We start from the raw sequence: 11,709 nt of genomic DNA, 5'->3' as shown, positions 1-11,709 counted from the left end.
CTGAGTTTTTCCAGCGTTGTCTGTTATTTCAGATTTCCAGCATCCGCAGTATTTTGCTATTGCGTTACTGAGGGAGGGTTCATTTCCTTTTAAGGGCAATATGCAAATAAGCATGGCAGGTTCTTTATCACTACAGTATTGTCTCAAAGGGAATATCATTACATATCGCAATATTTTAACAGAATTGACATGTTAGAGCAGCAGCACTTTCTGATTGAAGGGACATTGTGACTTTTTAAAATGGGTCGTTGACACGGTAAGAGGCAGTGAATGATGTCGGGAGGCACTGTGTGGGGCAAAAAATCATACTTACCTGGCAGGGGAGAGACCATGATCAAGAAGGTGGTTCTCCCAGGACGAGGCTAACCCATTGCACTTCGGGTGTGCTGACGCCTGCGATGTCCCCAAATGCGGGATACTCGACTGCAAAATTTGTGGTAGTGGGGGACTGCGTTCGCGCTCTCCCCTGATTCATAACCAAGAATAGATGGACTATTTTTCATGTTGGGATAGCTGTTCTTTCCAGTACACATATGTTTGTTGTTCCGATCACGTTCTTGCCATCATTTTACAGCGTTTTTGCAACTATAAATTAACTATAATGTTATTTTTAGCTAATTTTGTTTTCACCTTAACTTCACTTTATTTCCAACAGAGGGAGCTGTTATACAAGAGAACCTTCCTCCACAAGACTCAATGCTAAGAAACAACTCAACAGGTCATACGTCAGTGTATTAATCTTCTGATAAGCAATCAAAGTGCTCACATTTCTATTCTAAGGGAATGGATCTCTACAACTAAGAAATTACGCATTTTGTATAAAAACTCTACATTATTCACACTAGTAAGTCCACACCACAATATTTTCAAAGCTGCATGCCAACTCTGGACTTTGGCAAAATGTTCAATGTTGTCAAATTTTTTGTCTTAAAATACTCCTGTGCAGTGCCTTGGCATGTTTTACTACGTTAAAGGCGCTATATAAATACAAGTTGTTATTAACTACCTATAGACTGGTACAGCATAGAAGGAAGCCATTCGGCCCATCGTGCGTCTGCTGGCATTTTTTTTCATCATTCCTGGTATCATTGGCAAGACCAGCATTTATTGCCCATCCCTAATTACAAAAGACAAATAAGACATAGGGGCAGGAGTAGGTCATTTGGCCCCTCGAGCCTGCTCCACCATTCAATAAGATCATAGCTGATCTGATCTTGGCCTCACCTCCACTTCCCTGCCCGCTCCCAATAACCCTTGACTCCCTTACCTTTCAAAAATCTGTCTATCCCCACCTTAAATATATTCAATGCCCGAGCCTCCCCAGCTCTCTGGGGAAGAGAATTCCAATGATTCACCATCCTCTGAGAGAAGAAATTCCTCCTAATTTCCAAATTAAATGGGTGCCCCCTTGTTCTGAAATTTTGCCCCCTAGTTCTAGATTTCCCCACGAGGGGAAACATCCTCTCTGCATCTACCCTGTCAAGCCCCTTCAGATTCTTATATGTTTCAATAAGATTCCCTCTGATTCTTCTAAACGCAAATGAGTATAGGCCCAAAATTTCTTCATAAGATAACGCCTTCATCTCCAGAATCAACCTCGTGAACCTTCTCTGAACTGCCTCTAATGCAAGTATATCCTTCCTTAAATAAGGAGACCAAAACTACGCAGCACTCCAGGTGTGGTCTCACCAATGCCCCATACAGTTGTAACAGGACTTCCCTACTTTGCAATAAAGGCCAACACTCCATTGGCCTTCCTAATTACTTGCTGTAGCTGCATGCTAACGTTTTGTGATTCATGTACAAAGGTACCCAGATCCATCTATTCCTCAGCATTTTACTTTTTTATTTTTCCTACCAAAGTGGATAACCCACATTAAACTCCATCTGCCAGATTTTTGCCCACTCACTGAGCCTATCTATATCCCTTTGGAGATTTTTTGTGTCCTCCACACAATTTGTTTGCCCATCTATGTTTGTATCATCAGCAAATTTGGCTACCTTACATTCGGTCCCTTCATCCAAGTCACTAATATAGATTGTAAATAGTTGAGGCCCCAGCACTGATCCCTGTGGCACCCCAGTAGTTATAGTTTCCCAACCTGAAAATGACCCATCTTACCCCCCCAGTTCCTGACCTTCATCTCCCCCGGGTTCCTGACCGTCTCCCCCCAAGTTCCTGACCTTCTCCCCCCCGATTTCCTGACCTTCTCCCCCCTGAGTTCCTGATCTCTCCCCACCCCCACCCCCGTTACTGACCTCCTCACCGCCGCCCCCCCCCCCCCATCGTGGAGAGAGAAACAGAGTTAACGTTAATTCTGTTTCTCTCTCCACGGATGCTACCTGACCTGCTGAGTTTTTCCAGCGTTGTCCGTTATTTCAGATTTCCAGCATCCGCAGTATTTTGCTATTGCATTACTGAAGGGGGGTTCATTTCCTTTTAAGGGCAATATGCAAATAAGCATGGCAGGTTCTTTATCACTACAGTATTTTCTCAAAGGGGCTATCGTGACATATTGCAATCTTTTACAGAATTGACATGTCAGAGCAGCAGCACTTTCTGATTGAAGGGACATTGTGACTTTTTAAAATGGGTCGTTGACACGGTAAGAGGCAGTGAATGGTGTCGGGAGGCACTGTGTGGGGCAAAAAATCATACTTACCTGGCAGGGGAGAGACCATGATCAAGAAGGTGGTTCTCCCAGGACGAGGCTAACCCATTGCACTTCGGGTGTGCTGACGCCTGCGATGTCCTCAAATGCAGGATACTCGACTGCAAAATTTGTGGTAGTGGGGGACTGCGTTCGCGCTCTCCCCTGATTCATAACCAAGAATAGATGGACCATTTTTCATGTTGGGATAGCTGTTCTTTCCAGTACACATACGTTTGTTGTTTTAATCATGTTCCTGCCATCATTTTACAACGTTTTTGCAACTAAATTAACTTATATAATGTTATTTTAGCTAATTTTGTTTTCACCTTAACTTCACTTTATTTCCAACAGAGGGAGCTGTTATACAAGAGAACCTTCTTCCACAAGACTCAATGCTAAGAAACAACTCAACAGGTCATACGTCAGTGTATTAATCTTCTGATAAGCAATCAAAGTGCTCACATTTCTATTCTAAGGGAATGGATCTCTACAACTAAGAAATTACGCATTTTGTATAAAAACTCTACATTATTCACACTAGTAAGTCCACACCACAATATTTTCAAAGCTGCATGCCAACTCTGGACTTTGGCAAAATGTTCAATGTTGTCAAATTTTTTGTCTTAAAATACTCCTGTGCAGTGCCTTGGCATGTTTTACTACGTTAAAGGCGCTATATAAATACAAGTTGTTATTAACTACCTATAGACTGGTACAGCATAGAAGGAAGCCATTCGGCCCATCGTGCGTCTGCTGGCATTTTTTTTCATCATTCCTGGTATCATTGGCAAGACCAGCATTTATTGCCCATCCCTAATTACAAAAGACAAATAAGACATAGGGGCAGGAGTAGGTCATTTGGCCCCTCGAGCCTGCTCCACCATTCAATAAGATCATAGCTGATCTGATCTTGGCCTCACCTCCACTTCCCTGCCCGCTCCCAATAACCCTTGACTCCCTTACCTTTCAAAAATCTGTCTATCCCCACCTTAAATATATTCAATGCCCGAGCCTCCCCAGCTCTCTGGGGAAGAGAATTCCAATGATTCACCATCCTCTGAGAGAAGAAATTCCTCCTAATTTCCAAATTAAATGGGTGCCCCCTTGTTCTGAAATTATGCCCCCTAGTTCTAGATTTCCCCACGAGGGGAAACATCCTCTCTGCATCTACCCTGTCAAGCCCCTTCAGATTCTTATATGTTTCAATAAGATTCCCTCTGATTCTTCTAAACGCAAATGAGTATAGGCCCAAAATTTCTTCATAAGATAACGCCTTCATCTCCAGAATCAACCTCGTGAACCTTCTCTGAACTGCCTCTAATGCAAGTATATCCTTCCTTAAATAAGGAGACCAAAACTACGCAGCACTCCAGGTGTGGTCTCACCAATGCCCCATACAGTTGTAACAGGACTTCCCTACTTTGCAATAAAGGCCAACACTCCATTGGCCTTCCTAATTACTTGCTGTAGCTGCATGCTAACGTTTTGTGATTCATGTACAAAGGTACCCAGATCCATCTATTCCTCAGCATTTTACTTTTTTATTTTTCCTACCAAAGTGGATAACCCACATTAAACTCCATCTGCCAGATTTTTGCCCACTCACTGAGCCTATCTATATCCCTTTGGAGATTTTTTGTGTCCTCCACACAATTTGTTTGCCCATCTATGTTTGTATCATCAGCAAATTTGGCTACCTTACATTCGGTCCCTTCATCCAAGTCACTAATATAGATTGTAAATAGTTGAGGCCCCAGCACTGATCCCTGTGGCACCCCAGTAGTTATAGTTTCCCAACCTGAAAATGACCCATCTTACCCCCCCAGTTCCTGACCTTCATCTCCCCCGGGTTCCTGACCGTCTCCCCCCAAGTTCCTGACCTTCTCCCCCCCGATTTCCTGACCTTCTCCCCCCTGAGTTCCTGATCTCTCCCCACCCCCACCCCCGTTACTGACCTCCTCACCGCCGCCCCCCCCCCCATCGTGGAGAGAGAAACAGAGTTAACGTTAATTCTGTTTCTCTCTCCACGGATGCTACCTGACCTGCTGAGTTTTTCCAGCGTTGTCCGTTATTTCAGATTTCCAGCATCCGCAGTATTTTGCTATTGCATTACTGAAGGGGGGTTCATTTCCTTTTAAGGGCAATATGCAAATAAGCATGGCAGGTTCTTTATCACTACAGTATTTTCTCAAAGGGGCTATCGTGACATATTGCAATCTTTTACAGAATTGACATGTCAGAGCAGCAGCACTTTCTGATTGAAGGGACATTGTGACTTTTTAAAATGGGTCGTTGACACGGTAAGAGGCAGTGAATGGTGTCGGGAGGCACTGTGTGGGGCAAAAAATCATACTTACCTGGCAGGGGAGAGACCATGATCAAGAAGGTGGTTCTCCCAGGACGAGGCTAACCCATTGCACTTCGGGTGTGCTGACGCCTGCGATGTCCTCAAATGCAGGATACTCGACTGCAAAATTTGTGGTAGTGGGGGACTGCGTTCGCGCTCTCCCCTGATTCATAACCAAGAATAGATGGACCATTTTTCATGTTGGGATAGCTGTTCTTTCCAGTACACATACGTTTGTTGTTTTAATCATGTTCCTGCCATCATTTTACAACGTTTTTGCAACTAAATTAACTTATATAATGTTATTTTAGCTAATTTTGTTTTCACCTTAACTTCACTTTATTTCCAACAGAGGGAGCTGTTATACAAGAGAACCTTCTTCCACAAGACTCAATGCTAAGAAACAACTCAACAGGTCATACGTCAGTGTATTAATCTTCTGATAAGCAATCAAAGTGCTCACATTTCTATTCTAAGGGAATGGATCTCTACAACTAAGAAATTACGCATTTTGTATAAAAACTCTACATTATTCACACTAGTAAGTCCACACCACAATATTTTCAAAGCTGCATGCCAACTCTGGACTTTGGCAAAATGTTCAATGTTGTCAAATTTTTTGTCTTAAAATACTCCTGTGCAGTGCCTTGGCATGTTTTACTACGTTAAAGGCGCTATATAAATACAAGTTGTTATTAACTACCTATAGACTGGTACAGCATAGAAGGAAGCCATTCGGCCCATCGTGCGTCTGCTGGCATTTTTTTTCATCATTCCTGGTATCATTGGCAAGACCAGCATTTATTGCCCATCCCTAATTACAAAAGACAAATAAGACATAGGGGCAGGAGTAGGTCATTTGGCCCCTCGAGCCTGCTCCACCATTCAATAAGATCATAGCTGATCTGATCTTGGCCTCACCTCCACTTCCCTGCCCGCTCCCAATAACCCTTGACTCCCTTACCTTTCAAAAATCTGTCTATCCCCACCTTAAATATATTCAATGCCCGAGCCTCCCCAGCTCTCTGGGGAAGAGAATTCCAATGATTCACCATCCTCTGAGAGAAGAAATTCCTCCTAATTTCCAAATTAAATGGGTGCCCCCTTGTTCTGAAATTATGCCCCCTAGTTCTAGATTTCCCCACGAGGGGAAACATCCTCTCTGCATCTACCCTGTCAAGCCCCTTCAGATTCTTATATGTTTCAATAAGATTCCCTCTGATTCTTCTAAACGCAAATGAGTATAGGCCCAAAATTTCTTCATAAGATAACGCCTTCATCTCCAGAATCAACCTCGTGAACCTTCTCTGAACTGCCTCTAATGCAAGTATATCCTTCCTTAAATAAGGAGACCAAAACTACGCAGCACTCCAGGTGTGGTCTCACCAATGCCCCATACAGTTGTAACAGGACTTCCCTACTTTGCAATAAAGGCCAACACTCCATTGGCCTTCCTAATTACTTGCTGTAGCTGCATGCTAACGTTTTGTGATTCATGTACAAAGGTACCCAGATCCATCTATTCCTCAGCATTTTACTTTTTTATTTTTCCTACCAAAGTGGATAACCCACATTAAACTCCATCTGCCAGATTTTTGCCCACTCACTGAGCCTATCTATATCCCTTTGGAGATTTTTTGTGTCCTCCACACAATTTGTTTGCCCATCTATGTTTGTATCATCAGCAAATTTGGCTACCTTACATTCGGTCCCTTCATCCAAGTCACTAATATAGATTGTAAATAGTTGAGGCCCCAGCACTGATCCCTGTGGCACCCCAGTAGTTATAGTTTCCCAACCTGAAAATGACCCATCTTACCCCCCCAGTTCCTGACCTTCATCTCCCCCGGGTTCCTGACCGTCTCCCCCCAAGTTCCTGACCTTCTCCCCCCCGATTTCCTGACCTTCTCCCCCCTGAGTTCCTGATCTCTCCCCACCCCCACCCCCGTTACTGACCTCCTCACCGCCGCCCCCCCCCCCCCATCGTGGAGAGAGAAACAGAGTTAACGTTAATTCTGTTTCTCTCTCCACGGATGCTACCTGACCTGCTGAGTTTTTCCAGCGTTGTCCGTTATTTCAGATTTCCAGCATCCGCAGTATTTTGCTATTGCATTACTGAAGGGGGGTTCATTTCCTTTTAAGGGCAATATGCAAATAAGCATGGCAGGTTCTTTATCACTACAGTATTTTCTCAAAGGGGCTATCGTGACATATTGCAATCTTTTACAGAATTGACATGTCAGAGCAGCAGCACTTTCTGATTGAAGGGACATTGTGACTTTTTAAAATGGGTCGTTGACACGGTAAGAGGCAGTGAATGGTGTCGGGAGGCACTGTGTGGGGCAAAAAATCATACTTACCTGGCAGGGGAGAGACCATGATCAAGAAGGTGGTTCTCCCAGGACGAGGCTAACCCATTGCACTTCGGGTGTGCTGACGCCTGCGATGTCCTCAAATGCAGGATACTCGACTGCAAAATTTGTGGTAGTGGGGGACTGCGTTCGCGCTCTCCCCTGATTCATAACCAAGAATAGATGGACCATTTTTCATGTTGGGATAGCTGTTCTTTCCAGTACACATACGTTTGTTGTTTTAATCATGTTCCTGCCATCATTTTACAACGTTTTTGCAACTAAATTAACTTATATAATGTTATTTTAGCTAATTTTGTTTTCACCTTAACTTCACTTTATTTCCAACAGAGGGAGCTGTTATACAAGAGAACCTTCTTCCACAAGACTCAATGCTAAGAAACAACTCAACAGGTCATACGTCAGTGTATTAATCTTCTGATAAGCAATCAAAGTGCTCACATTTCTATTCTAAGGGAATGGATCTCTACAACTAAGAAATTACGCATTTTGTATAAAAACTCTACATTATTCACACTAGTAAGTCCACACCACAATATTTTCAAAGCTGCATGCCAACTCTGGACTTTGGCAAAATGTTCAATGTTGTCAAATTTTTTGTCTTAAAATACTCCTGTGCAGTGCCTTGGCATGTTTTACTACGTTAAAGGCGCTATATAAATACAAGTTGTTATTAACTACCTATAGACTGGTACAGCATAGAAGGAAGCCATTCGGCCCATCGTGCGTCTGCTGGCATTTTTTTTCATCATTCCTGGTATCATTGGCAAGACCAGCATTTATTGCCCATCCCTAATTACAAAAGACAAATAAGACATAGGGGCAGGAGTAGGTCATTTGGCCCCTCGAGCCTGCTCCACCATTCAATAAGATCATAGCTGATCTGATCTTGGCCTCACCTCCACTTCCCTGCCCGTTCCCAATAACCCTTGACTCCCTTACCTTTCAAAAATCTGTCTATCCCCACCTTAAATATATTCAATGCCCGAGCCTCCCCAGCTCTCTGGGGAAGAGAATTCCAATGATTCACCATCCTCTGAGAGAAGAAATTCCTCCTAATTTCCAAATTAAATGGGTGCCCCCTTGTTCTGAAATTATGCCCCCTAGTTCTAGATTTCCCCACGAGGGGAAACATCCTCTCTGCATCTACCCTGTCAAGCCCCTTCAGATTCTTATATGTTTCAATAAGATTCCCTCTGATTCTTCTAAACGCAAATGAGTATAGGCCCAAAATTTCTTCATAAGATAACGCCTTCATCTCCAGAATCAACCTCGTGAACCTTCTCTGAACTGCCTCTAATGCAAGTATATCCTTCCTTAAATAAGGAGACCAAAACTACGCAGCACTCCAGGTGTGGTCTCACCAATGCCCCATACAGTTGTAACAGGACTTCCCTACTTTGCAATAAAGGCCAACACTCCATTGGCCTTCCTAATTACTTGCTGTAGCTGCATGCTAACGTTTTGTGATTCATGTACAAAGGTACCCAGATCCATCTATTCCTCAGCATTTTACTTTTTTATTTTTCCTACCAAAGTGGATAACCCACATTAAACTCCATCTGCCAGATTTTTGCCCACTCACTGAGCCTATCTATATCCCTTTGGAGATTTTTTGTGTCCTCCACACAATTTGTTTGCCCATCTATGTTTGTATCATCAGCAAATTTGGCTACCTTACATTCGGTCCCTTCATCCAAGTCACTAATATAGATTGTAAATAGTTGAGGCCCCAGCACTGATCCCTGTGGCACCCCAGTAGTTATAGTTTCCCAACCTGAAAATGACCCATCTTACCCCCCCAGTTCCTGACCTTCATCTCCCCCGGGTTCCTGACCGTCTCCCCCCAAGTTCCTGACCTTCTCCCCCCCGATTTCCTGACCTTCTCCCCCCTGAGTTCCTGATCTCTCCCCACCCCCACCCCCGTTACTGACCTCCTCACCGCCGCCCCCCCCCCCCCATCGTGGAGAGAGAAACAGAGTTAACGTTAATTCTGTTTCTCTCTCCACGGATGCTACCTGACCTGCTGAGTTTTTCCAGCGTTGTCCGTTATTTCAGATTTCCAGCATCCGCAGTATTTTGCTATTGCATTACTGAAGGGGGGTTCATTTCCTTTTAAGGGCAATATGCAAATAAGCATGGCAGGTTCTTTATCACTACAGTATTTTCTCAAAGGGGCTATCGTGACATATTGCAATCTTTTACAGAATTGACATGTCAGAGCAGCAGCACTTTCTGATTGAAGGGACATTGTGACTTTTTAAAATGGGTCGTTGACACGGTAAGAGGCAGTGAATGGTGTCGGGAGGCACTGTGTGGGGCAAAAAATCATACTTACCTGGCAGGGGAGAGACCATGATCAAGAAGGTGGTTCTCCCAGGACGAGGCTAACCCATTGCACTTCGGGTGTGCTGACGCCTGCGATGTCCTCAAATGCAGGATACTCGACTGCAAAATTTGTGGTAGTGGGGGACTGCGTTCGCGCTCTCCCCTGATTCATAACCAAGAATAGATGGACCATTTTTCATGTTGGGATAGCTGTTCTTTCCAGTACACATACGTTTGTTGTTTTAATCATGTTCCTGCCATCATTTTACAACGTTTTTGCAACTAAATTAACTTATATAATGTTATTTTAGCTAATTTTGTTTTCACCTTAACTTCACTTTATTTCCAACAGAGGGAGCTGTTATACAAGAGAACCTTCTTCCACAAGACTCAATGCTAAGAAACAACTCAACAGGTCATACGTCAGTGTATTAATCTTCTGATAAGCAATCAAAGTGCTCACATTTCTATTCTAAGGGAATGGATCTCTACAACTAAGAAATTACGCATTTTGTATAAAAACTCTACATTATTCACACTAGTAAGTCCACACCACAATATTTTCAAAGCTGCATGCCAACTCTGGACTTTGGCAAAATGTTCAATGTTGTCAAATTTTTTGTCTTAAAATACTCCTGTGCAGTGCCTTGGCATGTTTTACTACGTTAAAGGCGCTATATAAATACAAGTTGTTATTAACTACCTATAGACTGGTACAGCATAGAAGGAAGCCATTCGGCCCATCGTGCGTCTGCTGGCATTTTTTTTCATCATTCCTGGTATCATTGGCAAGACCAGCATTTATTGCCCATCCCTAATTACAAAAGACAAATAAGACATAGGGGCAGGAGTAGGTCATTTGGCCCCTCGAGCCTGCTCCACCATTCAATAAGATCATAGCTGATCTGATCTTGGCCTCACCTCCACTTCCCTGCCCGTTCCCAATAACCCTTGACTCCCTTACCTTTCAAAAATCTGTCTATCCCCACCTTAAATATATTCAATGCCCGAGCCTCCCCAGCTCTCTGGGGAAGAGAATTCCAATGATTCACCATCCTCTGAGAGAAGAAATTCCTCCTAATTTCCAAATTAAATGGGTGCCCCCTTGTTCTGAAATTATGCCCCCTAGTTCTAGATTTCCCCACGAGGGGAAACATCCTCTCTGCATCTACCCTGTCAAGCCCCTTCAGATTCTTATATGTTTCAATAAGATTCCCTCTGATTCTTCTAAACGCAAATGAGTATAGGCCCAAAATTTCTTCATAAGATAACGCCTTCATCTCCAGAATCAACCTCGTGAACCTTCTCTGAACTGCCTCTAATGCAAGTATATCCTTCCTTAAATAAGGAGACCAAAACTACGCAGCACTCCAGGTGTGGTCTCACCAATGCCCCATACAGTTGTAACAGGACTTCCCTACTTTGCAATAAAGGCCAACACTCCATTGGCCTTCCTAATTACTTGCTGTAGCTGCATGCTAACGTTTTGTGATTCATGTACAAAGGTACCCAGATCCATCTATTCCTCAGCATTTTACTTTTTTATTTTTCCTACCAAAGTGGATAACCCACATTAAACTCCATCTGCCAGATTTTTGCCCACTCACTGAGCCTATCTATATCCCTTTGGAGATTTTTTGTGTCCTCCACACAATTTGTTTGCCCATCTATGTTTGTATCATCAGCAAATTTGGCTACCTTACATTCGGTCCCTTCATCCAAGTCACTAATATAGATTGTAAATAGTTGAGGCCCCAGCACTGATCCCTGTGGCACCCCAGTAGTTATAGTTTCCCAACCTGAAAATGACCCATCTTACCCCCCCAGTTCCTGACCTTCATCTCCCCCGGGTTCCTGACCGTCTCCCCCCAAGTTCCTGACCTTCTCCCCCCCGATTTCCTGACCTTCTCCCCCCTGAGTTCCTGATCTCTCCCCACCCCCACCCCCGTTACTGACCTCCTCACCGCCGCCCCCCCCCCCCCATCGTGGAGAGAGAAACAGAGTTAAC

General features: G+C 43.7%; 1 long non-coding RNA gene and 5 other non-coding genes across 7 annotated transcripts; all 6 read left to right on the top strand.

Moving 5' to 3' along the window:
* Positions 1-305: 305 nt before the first annotated feature.
* LOC147080319 (U1 spliceosomal RNA) lies at positions 306-469 on the top strand. Its single transcript, XR_015077386.1, has one exon. It is a non-coding gene; the product is annotated as a U1 spliceosomal RNA (small nuclear RNA).
* On the top strand, positions 322-10,603 carry LOC147080314 (uncharacterized). Of its 2 annotated transcripts, XR_015077385.1 has the most exons (5): positions 322-844; positions 3,006-3,194; positions 5,354-5,542; positions 7,704-7,892; positions 10,054-10,601. It is a non-coding gene; the product is annotated as an uncharacterized LOC147080314 (long non-coding RNA). The 2 variants fall into 2 exon arrangements; XR_015077384.1 differs by lacking the exon at positions 322-844 and having other exon boundaries at positions 2,671-3,194; positions 10,054-10,603.
* Positions 2,656-2,819, top strand: LOC147080318 (U1 spliceosomal RNA). Its single transcript, XR_015077387.1, has one exon. It is a non-coding gene; the product is annotated as a U1 spliceosomal RNA (small nuclear RNA).
* LOC147080317 (U1 spliceosomal RNA) lies at positions 5,004-5,167 on the top strand. Its single transcript, XR_015077391.1, has one exon. It is a non-coding gene; the product is annotated as a U1 spliceosomal RNA (small nuclear RNA).
* LOC147080316 (U1 spliceosomal RNA) lies at positions 7,354-7,517 on the top strand. Its single transcript, XR_015077390.1, has one exon. It is a non-coding gene; the product is annotated as a U1 spliceosomal RNA (small nuclear RNA).
* On the top strand, positions 9,704-9,867 carry LOC147080315 (U1 spliceosomal RNA). Its single transcript, XR_015077389.1, has one exon. It is a non-coding gene; the product is annotated as a U1 spliceosomal RNA (small nuclear RNA).
* Positions 10,604-11,709: the final 1,106 nt, after the last annotated feature.

The sequence above is a fragment of the Somniosus microcephalus genome, unplaced genomic scaffold, assembly GCF_052327205.1.
Source record: "Somniosus microcephalus isolate GS21.2 unplaced genomic scaffold, FLI_Smic_1.0 scaffold1723, whole genome shotgun sequence".
In the NCBI taxonomy this organism is placed as follows: Eukaryota; Metazoa; Chordata; class Chondrichthyes; order Squaliformes; family Somniosidae; genus Somniosus; species Somniosus microcephalus.
The sequence above is the reverse complement of the archived record's forward strand: the minus strand, read 5'-3'. Positions and strand labels throughout refer to the sequence as shown.